Source organism: Eurosta solidaginis, chromosome 4, assembly GCF_040869045.1.
Source record: "Eurosta solidaginis isolate ZX-2024a chromosome 4, ASM4086904v1, whole genome shotgun sequence".
NCBI classification, from domain to species: Eukaryota; Metazoa; Arthropoda; class Insecta; order Diptera; family Tephritidae; genus Eurosta; species Eurosta solidaginis.
Window position 1 is genome coordinate 76,233,117 of NC_090322.1, and position 12,130 is coordinate 76,245,246.

Here is a 12,130-nt window from a genome sequence, read left to right on the forward strand (position 1 = left end):
AAATTAATCGTTAAAGGTTTCGTGATTTCAGCAAAATCCTTTATAAACTTCCTGTAGTAACTAGCAAGTCCTAGGAAAGATCTCAATTCTTTCAAATTTTTTGGTTTTGGGTATTTCTTTATAGTTTCGATTTTTTTCGGTCTACCGTAATTCTATTATGTTTTATAATGCGTCCAAGGTATTCAACTGAATCCTGGAAAAAATTTGACTTTTCGTCAGAAATTTTCATGTTAGCATTATGAAGTGCGTTAATTATAATCCGGATGTGTTCCATATGTTCTTCTGGTGTAGATGAATAAATTAGCACGTCATCAATATAAACATACGCGAACTTTCCGATATACTCTCTAAGGATGTCGTCAACGCATCGTTGAAATATGGAGGGTGCATTCTTTAACCCGAATGGCATTCTGATAAATTCATACTTTGCGCCGTTGACAGAGAATGCTGTCTTTTCTCGATCAGGTTCTTTAATTAAAATCTGGTGAAACCCTGATTCTAAATCTATTGTGAAAAAAATCTTGGCTTTTCCGAGGTTTTGTATTGTCATATTAATATCTGGAATTGGATATCTGTCAGTAATCTTATGAGAATTTATCTTTTGGAAGTCAACAACCATTCTCCGTTTGGGCTTGCCTTGGTCATCGGTGCCCTTTTTTGGTACAGTCCATATAGGTGAATTATATGGGCTTTTGCTTGGTTGTATTATGCCGTCGTTTAAGAGTTTCTCAATTTCTTTCTTGACAAAGTCGTGATCGGACATGGGATATGGGTATTGTTTTGTCCATATAGGGTCTTCCGATTCGGTCTTGATAGCTGCTTGTATTTTGGTTGTAAAAGGCAATTTACCGTTTGTATTATTATTTCTATTCATTAGCTCTTCCACCTGATCTTTAAATTTTTCGTTATTTATTGTATAATTAATCCTTGGTTCTGCTACCAGGATCTTTTTCTTCTGATACTTCAAGCTATAGTCAAATAACCTAACTTCTGCCTTCATTTGGCGTAATCCCTGTTCTCCGAGTATCATGTCGAAGTCGTTTAGTTCCGTTATTTCATAGAACGCTAAATGATGCCCGTACATCGTTATAACTTTTTTAGAATTTACAGTTGAGTAACCATGTAAGGTTTTGGTTTTAAATGGGTTTAATTTAATAGATTTTCCTATATTACAATTTATATTAATGTAATACTAGGTACAAACACACGCCATATTGGCAATTTATACCATTTGGGCAATTTATTACGCAATTTATCATATAATAAATTGTAATAACAAATTGCCAATTTAAAAAAAATTGCGTAATAAATTGTTTCAAACTGTAAATACAACCTTGTAAAGTGTGCTTATTGAGTAGATTTAAACGTCAGCTGAGCATGGCTCAACTATATGGTTGGCTCATCTCATCAGCTGATATTATTTTTTTCATTTCACTGGAGTAGGAATTGTCAAAAGAGGATGGCAAACTCAAAATGAAACCGAAACATTGAACACATTATCTTACAACACACAAAAATTTTAAAGTTTTATGTTTTCATTCCATTCCATTCACCTAATTCCAACACGCACATTTTGACATTCTGAACACAGGTATGTTGTTGCTGTAGAGATGAGCCAACCGGTCATCAAATTACTATTGTGTAAGCTAAATTGAGTTGTATGAACACCACTCAATTTGAATTGATATTGCCTCAATTTATTTTTCTGTTTGAACATAGCATAATTGTTAGTGGAGCCTGTGTCAATTAATAAGGTAACGGGTGTGCCGGTTAGGCCGCATTTTGTTTGTAAGCAAGGCAACCCGTTTATTCGCCTAAAAAAGTACTGCCTGTTTCAAATTGTTCTTCATAATTAGGTACATCCACTGACTCTAGATCTTCTCTATATAATTGGTTAATTCTTTGGAACTTCCTATCTGGCGGAGAAGTGGCGTTATTGTAGCTAGATGCCCTATCTCTTTTATATACATGGTTTGATTTAAAAGAATTTTGACTTACGGCATTATTGTACTTGGTTGTCTGCGTGAATTGTCTGGATTGGTCTATGTCCATTGGAGTAGGTGTGGGTTGTTGTTGTCGCTGTGGTGGTTGTTGTTGGTGTTGTTGATTAAAACTACTTGCCTGGTAGTTGTGATTCTGTATCCTTACGTTTGGCTTGTAATATCTTTCCTCTTTATGTTGTGAGTAGGTGTTTCGGTTTGTACTGTGTTGATGCCGTCTGCTGTTACTTTCTAGTCTGGGCCGTGTCTCGAATTCCGCATTCTCATTGTCGTGAAAAATGGTAGAAGCTATCACATATGCCGATTCCAAATTTTCTGGGTTATGGCTGTACAATGTACCGCTTGTATATTTGGAGTTTAACCCAAGAATAAATGTCCTTATTGCCTCCTGATTAGCGTATGCTATCATTCCCTTGTGATCATTGGACATCTCAATTTTTGATAGGGCTAAATTAAGTGCCTTAGAAACATCGCTGTGGAATTCTGCAAGGGTTTTTCTACCCTGTGTGATTCGCTTCATTTCATCCAGAAGCACATATAGTGGGCGTTGGTCTGCATATGTATAATCCAATCTATTAATGATTGAATAAAAATTCAATTGGGTGTTGTGGTTCGTCAGAACGTTAGCAGCGGGTCCAGTAATTTTTGTGCGCATTATTCCCAGAGCACTGTAATATTTGGGGTGGTCTTGGAAGGTCTTTATAGCTTCCATGAATGTCCACACTTGCGATCTCCATGATCGGTATTGCTCCATATCCCCGTCAAATTTTGGTAGGGATTTGAAAAGCTCAAGGTCGATATCCTTGGCGTCAGTAATATTTGGTTTTACCTCTTCGTACAAAACCAATGCTTCCGGAGCGTTTCGTTGTTCTAGTGAGGCAATTTTCTCCATGAATTCCGTTTTTTGTTGCTGCATCTGGTTCGTCAGTGCGGTGAACTGGGCATTTAGTTGGGCCAGTTGTTGTTCCATTGTACACTTATTTATGCCTCTGTGTTCGTCGTAGGATTTTTGCTTTTTTCCGCTCCGAAGTCTCCGTAAAGTATCCAGATTTTCACTTCACTTTTTTGTCTCAATTTTTCAGAGATTTTTTTTTTTTATTATTATTTATCCACTTTTTTCAATAAACGAGTGTTGGAAGTCTTTCTTCCCGTGGATTGATTTTTTGAATAAAAAAAGGGCTTAAGGTTCGGTTGAGCTCCCAGTTATGAGTCCGTGTTGGAAGTTGAAATAAAAATATAAGCAGAAGCTTCTTTCAATCTTCTTTTATTTTCAGAACTGACTACATTTTTGTGTTTACTTCTATTTATACTAATTCTAAATATTGTTTGTTTATTGACAAGGTTGTTATTCGAAAGATGTTTACATGTTAAGTATAATGTTATCAAAATGGTTTGTTACTTACGAGACAAACAAGATTATGTTTCTTTGTTTGTTCTTCATTATCTCTTGAAGGGAAAAAGGTTATTGTTATTGTTATTGTTATTGCTTACAGATATTTTAATTCGTAAACAATAATTATGTGTGTGTTTGGTATGTATATATGTATATATGTATATATCTATCTATTTAGGGTTTAAAGGTGTTAACTCGCGTAACCGGTAAAATTGTTATCGGCAAACAAAGTTACCAAAAGTCGTAACCCCCAAATGTAACCGCGATTCTGATCAGATGGTAACGCTGTCATAACTAAGAAACTCACCAGTGTGTATGGTGGAATTGAAAAACATATGTTTTTGCAATCAAAAGAAGAAAAAAGGAAAATGGAAATCAACAAGTAAGTAAATGTTGGTAAATATTTTGTTAAATTCATTAAATTCCCGAGCTCCCGCAGGGTAAAAACTGCCCCACATCGCCGTATCATGTTCAAATGATGTGGGAGGAGCTCACATCTAAATTTAATGCGATGGTGGGGCCATCAAGAACATGCGATACCTGGCGAGAGGTAAGCAAATTGATTTTTTATATAATTAAGGGGTTTGTGTTGTTTTGTGTGCCAAAAATTTACTCCGGCTACAGCGTGATTGTGCGTTCAAACACGTAGCCGGAGTAATGCAATCTGCAGGATTTCTGTGTCTAGTACACATTTTAATGTCCAATAACATACAACAGCGCACCTGTGTAATTAAAAACTAAAATTCTTATTTATAAGTTATTAGTTGTTGAAATTTGTACTTGGCATAACAAAGCATGTATGAATGCCACAAACACCAGATTAATAACATACATAACTACATACTACTAAATTATTATTGGAAAGAGGGTAAGAACTGATTGTTTCTCTTTATTTGTAATTTTAGAGTTTGCGAAACTGGCGAAAACAGTTGCGTTCCCGGGCCCGAAAATTTTCTGCCGAGAGGAGAAAGACAGGTGGTGGACAAAATCCTGTGGCAGAGCTCACTGACTTCGAGCAGCAAGCGTTAGACGTGTTTGGGATTGCTGCTGTGGAGGGCCACTCAACCTCAAGGCTCGGCTTCCAGGTAAATATATTTGTAATAAACTTGTGTAATACAATAATAACCGCTGGTAGTGTATGTGTGTAATTATTATGCCAATGTATATATATGCCTTTCTTGCATTTTTATTTAAGAATTGAAATATGTTTTCATATACTTAGAATATACTGCCGATATTGTAGTATTACATTTTTATATTGTAAAAAAATGTTTGACGATAATACTTTTTTTATTAATAGAACGCCAACAATGCCGAAAATGTTCCTCCAACCCCAGAGGAATTACCACTGGAAATTCCACCACCTGCTTCTGCGGAAGATCCGAACGAGTTTGCCTCGTTTTGCTTAGTGGTAAGTGAATCGCCCAGTCGAACTTCCTCACGTCCTTTTACTCCCAATCCCGTGCTGCCGAATGCTGATACGCCCAGACAAGTTTTGTTGCCAACGTCACGCAACAGAAGAAGGGGCGCTAGGGATGAAATTTTGGAATTGGTGCAACAGGACATGAGGAACAGACGTCATGAACAGTCAAGATTGGCTAAGTCCCTAGAAAATTTGGGAATTGGCTGCGGCAATTCAGGAGATGGTGGCATTGCAAAGACAACACCGGGACTTAGCACGTATGATGTCAGCCAGTATGCGTTACGTTTAGCTTAAGAACATTGAATTCCTTTTTTTTAAGTATTAAGTAATTTAAGAAATTAAAAAAGACTGAATTAATTTTTATTTGTTTTATATTATTGAATTTTTATTTCATTTAAAACGAATTTCTTTTAATTTTAAATGTATCAATATAGTGCAGTAATTTTTGCTTTTTAAATAACCAATATGAAATGTGATAAAATTATTGGGAAACTTAAAAACAAACTATTCTGTACTTTTTGCTGTTTTATTTACTTTATAAACAAATGTATATTAGTTTTTAAGTAAACAATAAGGAATGTGATAAAACTCATTACTATGAAACAAAATTATCAAAGAAGATACTCAGTACTATTTTTTTATTATTAACTTATTTAGAAATATAAACCAACAAATAAGAAACCTGCAAGTCAATCATATAATTAATAGAGTTTTGAAAATTTTAAATTTTGTCTAAATTTTTATTCATTCTTCAGTATTTGTTTGTGTTTTGTTTACATATATTATTTTATTATCCTATTCGCAGGCACAGTCAGGGTATATGGTTGATTAACTGCTGCCGAACCCTTTCGCCTTGGCGGTGAAGATGGGTGTTGGTGGCAATTTCTGGTGCAGTCGTTTCTTCGTCTGGCTCCACTTCTTCAATTTCCACTTCGTCACTCGGAAAATTTTTTCTTACAACATTGTGAAGAATAAAGCAGGCGTTTACAATTATAGTTACTCTTTCGGGACTATAATTTAAAGTGCGATGTTGTGCCAAGCATCGAAAACGTGACTTAACCACTCCAAACCCTCTTTCAATAACATTCTTTGCCTTACAATGTACTTTATTGAATTTTTGTTCCCGAGGATTTGTGGGCTGAGCTAAGGGTGTGATAAGCCAAGGCTCTAGGGGGTAACCCTGATCACCTAGTAGTAAGCTTCCTCCAGGCCCGCTCATAAACGCACGCACGTTTGATGTTGTCCATATACCTGAGTCGTGGCATGACCTAGGAAAAGTTGCATCAATTGCCAGAAACTTTAAGTTGTCGTCGCAAACAGCTTCAACATTGACGCTGTAGTATCCCTTGCGATTCATGTAGAGGCTACACGGTCTGGCCGGAAAAGTTCTTGGTGGACAAATGAGCGCCACATATGTGCAATCGATTGCACCGATAACACCCTTCAAACCAAACTTTGCGTAGAACCTAAACAAGTAGAAACAAAAAATATTATCCCATGTACTATCTGTAAGTTTCCACGTTCAACGTTACCTTGCTTTTATAGCCAACTGCTCCTCGTTTGTGGTAGGAAAACTTATTTCAGATGATTTTTCTTTCACAATTAAATCTGTAATGTATTTGATAGCTCGTGATGCAGAAGATTGGCTGAGCGCAGCATATATATTATTAGCAACACATTTTTGATACGATCCATGTGCTAAAAATGTGAGACAACAAAAAAATCGTACTCTAAAGGGCAGAGAAGTAGGTTGATCATCCTTTGGCCACAACTCTTCAATAAGTATTTTACAGGCTTCTTTCGGTAAACGAAAATGCTCTTTGAAGGTACTACAAGGAAGGTTCAAAGGATCACTACTGTCCCGAAGACACTTTAAGTTTTGTCTCCGTTCCAAAATTTCATCATATTCTTCATCTTCAGCAAGCAGCAATAATAGTAAATTGGATATTTTTATTATATTAAACTGATTATTGGCGTTTGAAACGTTTTGATTAATTTTTACTTTTCCTTGTATTTGTTTATTGTATTTGTTTATTTGTTTTTAAAATGCTCAATTTAATTTTCACTTTCGCTTTATTTATTTTTCAGAGTAAACTTCAACTGTTTTATGTGGTTACGTCGATGTTACCACCTATTTTAGTGGTTACGTTGTTATCCGACAACTTTTGCCTTCAGAATACCGAAAATGTGTAAAAGTTGCCAGAAGATTTCGTAACCGCTAAAAAATTAAGTTGTTACCACTGTAGAATAGAGCCGAAAAGGAAAATCTCAAATTTAGAGACTTGAGATGAGACTGAATTATAGAATTCAGCCGTAAGTATGCGAAACAACCTGTCAATTGATTGTATGGAAATTTTGTTAGCGTACTAATATATAGATAGTGGGTAATATACAGCCTATGCAATACGGCCGCTATGATGCCGGTTGCCGCTTTGCCCTAAAATCAAAAACGTTTTTTGGGACCTTATTTTTGTTTCGTTTAATATACAACGTGAAACTTTCCGATTCAGTCAAGTTACAGTTAAATAATAATAAACCAATTTGAAATTAGAGAATATATAATAAAATAAAATAAGAAATAAAATAAATTAGCATAAAAGGCAATATAAAAAATTTTATGTTATATTTTTGTAACTCTTTTTTTGTTCAGTATAAGATGTACTTTATCTAAAATGAGGATTAAATCTGCAAATGCAAAAACATTTTCGGGCAAATTTGCCATTAATTGTTATAAATAAATTAGTTAGTTTCAACAAAAGTTAACTCATTATTGGTGATTTCATTTTTTTTTTTGAAAACAACTAAAATAAAAATCAAAGAATCTGTTAAATAAAGACTTATGTATTCACGTGTAAGTGAAATTTGCCACAAAAAATGGGCCGGTCAAAAATTCATTTTATTTAAGATTTTTTTTGTACGCTACAAATTATTTTGGGACAATTTTTTAGGATTTTGGTAGAGGCTATTATAGGCAAGTGGCAACAATGGGAAACCATATTTGTATGTAGATGAAACATTTGTGCTTTCGAATTTAGCGGGGATACATAAATGTTTAGGTCTTTGAAATTCGCATTAGAACACTTAGATAATTGTTCCCAAAGATGGCGCGCTTGTGCACGAAAATGAATTTCGATATTTGTATGAATTGTTCGAATTTACAAAAAACTTTTTCTATTAATCAAACGTTTTTGGGACGTTTTTTTTGTTTCGTTTAATATACAACATGAAACTTTCCGATTTAGTCAAGTTGCATTTAAATAATAATAAACCAATTTGAAATAAGAGAATATATAATAAAATAAAATAAGAAATAAAATAAATTAGCATAAAAGGCAATATAAAAATTTAATGTTATATTTTTGTAACTTTTTTTTTGTTCAGTATAAGACGTACTTTATCTAAAATGAGGATTAAATCTGTAAATGCAAAAATATTTTCGGCCAAATTTGCCATTAATTGCTATATATAAATTAATTAGTTTCAACAACAGTTAAATCATTATTTGTGATTTCATGTTTTTTTGAAAACAACTAAAATAAAAAACAAAGAATCTGTTAAATGCAGACTTATGTATTTACGTGTAAGTGAAATTTGCCACAAAAAATGGGCCGGTCAGAAATTCATTCTATTTAAGATTTTTTGGTACGCTACAAATTATTTTGGAACATTTTTTTAGGATTTTGGTAGAGGCTATTATAGGTAAGTGGCTACAATGGGAAACCATATTTGTATGTAAGTGAAACATTTGTGCTTTCGAATTTAGCGGGAATACATATAGGTTTAGGTCTTTGAAATTCGCATTAGAACACTTAGATAATTGTTCCCAAAGATGGCGCGCTTGCGCACGAAAATTAATTTCGATATTTGTATGAATTTTTCGAATTTGCAAAAAACTTTTTCTATTAATTATAAACAAATAGAGTAATATTTGTTAACAAAAATAGCCTATGCATTGCGACTGATCCATACGAATCGATTAATATAACTTTTATATGATTTTACGTATGCTAAGTATGCGAAACAGCCTGTGAATTGATTGTATGGAAATTTTGTTCGTATTAATATATAGATATTCGGTAATATACTGCCTATGCAATACGGTCACTATGATGCCGGTTGCCGCTTTGCCCTAAAATCAAAAAATTTTTGGGACCTTTTGTTTGTTTCGTTTAATATACAACGTGAAACTTTCCGATTCCGTCAAGTTGCATTTAAATAATAATAAACCAATTTGAAATAAGAGAATATATAATAAAATAAAATATGAAATAAAATAAATAAGCATAAAAAAGTTAATGTTACATTTTTGTAACTTTTTTTTTGTTCAGTATAAGACGTACTTTATCTAAAATGAGGATTAAATCTGCAAATGCAAAAACATTTTCGGGCAAATTTGCCATTAATTGTTATAAATAAATTAGTTAGTTTCAACAAAAGTTAACTCATTATTTGTGATTTCATGTATTTTTGAAAACAACTAAAATAAAAAACAGAGAATCTGTTAAATAAAGACTTATGTATTTATGTGTAAGTGAAATTTGCCACAAAAAATGGGCCCGTCAAAAATTCATTTTATTTAAGATTTTTTGGTACGCTATAAATTATTTTGGAACAATTTTTAGGATGTTCGTATAGGCTATTATAGGTAAGTGGCAACAATGGGAACGCATATTTGTATGTAGATGAAACATTTGTGCTTTCGAATTTAGCGGGGATACATAAAGGTTTAGGTCTTTGAAACTCGCATTAGAACACTTAGATAACTGTTCCCAAAGATGGCGCGCTTGTGCAGGAATATGAATTTCGATATTTGTATGAATTGTTCGAATTTACAAAAATATTTTTCTAATAATTATAAACAAATAGAGTAATATTTGTTAACAAAAATAGGCCTATGCACTGCGGCTGATCCATACGAATCGATTCATATAACTTTTATATGATTTTACGTATGCTAAGTATGCGAAAAAGCCTGTCAATTGATTGTATGGAAATTTTGCTAGAGTATTAATATATACCACCGTGGTGTGATGGTAGCGTGCTCCGCCTACCACACCGGATGCCCTGGATTCAAACCCCGGGCAAAGCAACATCAAACATTATAGAAATAAGGATTTTCAATTAGAAGAAAATTTTTCTAAGCGGGGTCGACCCTCGGCAGTGTTTGGCAAGCGCTCCGGGTGTATTTCTGCCATGAAAAGCTCTCAGTGAAAACTCATCTGCCTTGCAGATGCCGTTCGGAGTCGGCATAAAATCATGTTGGTCCCGTCCGGCCAATTTGTAGGGAAAATCAAGAGGAGCACGACGCAAATTGGAAGAGAAGGTCGGCCCTAGATCTCTTCGGAGGTTATCGCGCCTTACATTTATTTTTATTTTATATTAATATATAGATGCTAACGAAACTCTGCTCCAAGTCCAGGGGACTGGTTTCGCCATCTTAGCACTGTTCAGAAGTTCATCAACATTACAGTACATCGATTGATAGATTGATGTTTGGAGTAGAAGCAAACACCAAAGATGATCCGAAATTGTTAGAGATCTTGGATCAGGAGTGTATTAATGCGTTTGATGAAGAAAAAAGTTATCTCCGACAGGAGGCACATACGAGCATTCAGCTTATGCAGGACGAAAATAGACGACATTTTAATAGAGGCAGAAAAAAGGCATATACTTATCGTGAAGGAGACTTGGTTGCTATTCAAAAAACGCAGCAAGCACCAGGATCTAAGTTGGCGCACAAGTTTCTTGGCCCTTATCAAATAGTGACGTGTTTGCGAAACGATATATATGTTTTACATAGAATTGGTGAGTTTGATGGTCCGAAACAAACATCTACCGCAGCCGATTTTATGAAAAGATGGACATTTGGTGCTGGTGGCGCCGTGGGGCGCGAGCAGCAGCGGGTACTTGTTGTGGCTTGATGATCAGCGGGGCTGCTAGAGGGCAGTGGGGGCACAGACTACGGGACGCCCTTGTGCGTGAACAGCAAGGAGCCACAAAAGGTTTGTAAAAGTTACGAGGACGACGGGTTTTGGGGTCTAGTCCAGAATATCCCGTCCGGTGCAACGATCCCTCACACTGACAAGAGTGTGACCGTCCAAAATGATTCTTTTCCGGGAAACGCAGCAAAATCATTTCTCGGGACCGGGATCAGGTACAGGTCCCGGATTGGATTCGATACTTTCTCGGAGCAGGAGAATATGGCGCGGTCCCGCTGCAATGATTTGCTGGGAGGATGACAATTTGTGGGAGGGACGCAACAAATTAAATGGGGTTACACTGAAATGACAGCTCTTTGTCAGCGAAAATCCTGAGTCGCTCCGGTACATACAACCGGCTGCCTTGGGAAGCGTTTCCAATGTAGTCCTTTCAATACCCGATACATGAGTCTCTCAAAAGTAGCTGGTACATTACAAAGTCCAAAAGGCATCACCGTAAATTGCCAAAGATCATCTCCGACACTGAAGGCTGTTTCCTCCTTGTCCCCTCCTTCAACTCCACTTGCTAGTAGCCACTTTTCAAGTCGAGTGTGCAAAACCAGTTTGTACCAGAAAGCGAGTCCAGAGAGTCGTCAGTTCTTGGCAATGGGTAGCTATCCTTCTTCGTGACGTCGTTCAATTTCCGGTAGTCCACGCAAAATCTTCATGGACTAGCTGATGGTTCGATTACGCCGCTGTCGCTCATTTCTTGTATGATTTTGACTCACGATTTCCCGCTTGGCCAGTTGAACACTACGAGGAGCTTGACGGATCGGTCTCGAATCTCCAGTATCAGTTGGTGCGGCCTGGTTTGGAACCATCCAGGTCAAATATGTTTGTGCACTTTATGAGCAGTTGTTTTGCCTTACTCTGATAGTCTTCCTCTAGCCCCTCCGGCCATACCGTAATATCATTTGAGAGATCAGTCTTGCTAGTTAAACCGTGTTCCTGGAGCTTTTCACAGTTAATAACTACTTCAGCCTCTTGGCATCTTCCCACTGTAGCTCCTTAAGTAAGTTTGAGTGGTGATTTGAACTCATTGAGTACCTTACCGGAATACGTTCGCCTTGTTTTGTCATAGCCAGAGTTCTTCCTACAAGTATATTTGGTGTTGATTTAATTGCTGCCTCTACAACCCACAATTTGTTTGTCCCATAATCTCCCTCAACCTTTGCCCAGATTACTGCCTCCGTTTTGGTGGTACTTGCTGATTCTACTCCACCAGCACTCGTTTACTGCTGTGGCCTTTCTCGCAGCCGAAATTAAGTGGCACATCCATGTTCTTATATCGCACCGCATTGCTTTGCATGTCTATCTTGATGCTTTGGTCGATTAA

General features: G+C 35.9%; 1 long non-coding RNA gene across 1 annotated transcript; it reads left to right on the forward strand.

Moving 5' to 3' along the window:
* Nucleotides 1-3,799: 3,799 nt before the first annotated feature.
* Nucleotides 3,800-4,827, forward strand: LOC137248980 (uncharacterized). The gene is made up of 3 exons (XR_010952229.1): nucleotides 3,800-3,943; nucleotides 4,299-4,478; nucleotides 4,694-4,827. It is a non-coding gene; the product is annotated as an uncharacterized lncRNA (long non-coding RNA).
* The last annotated feature ends 7,303 nt before the right edge of the window (nucleotides 4,828-12,130 follow it).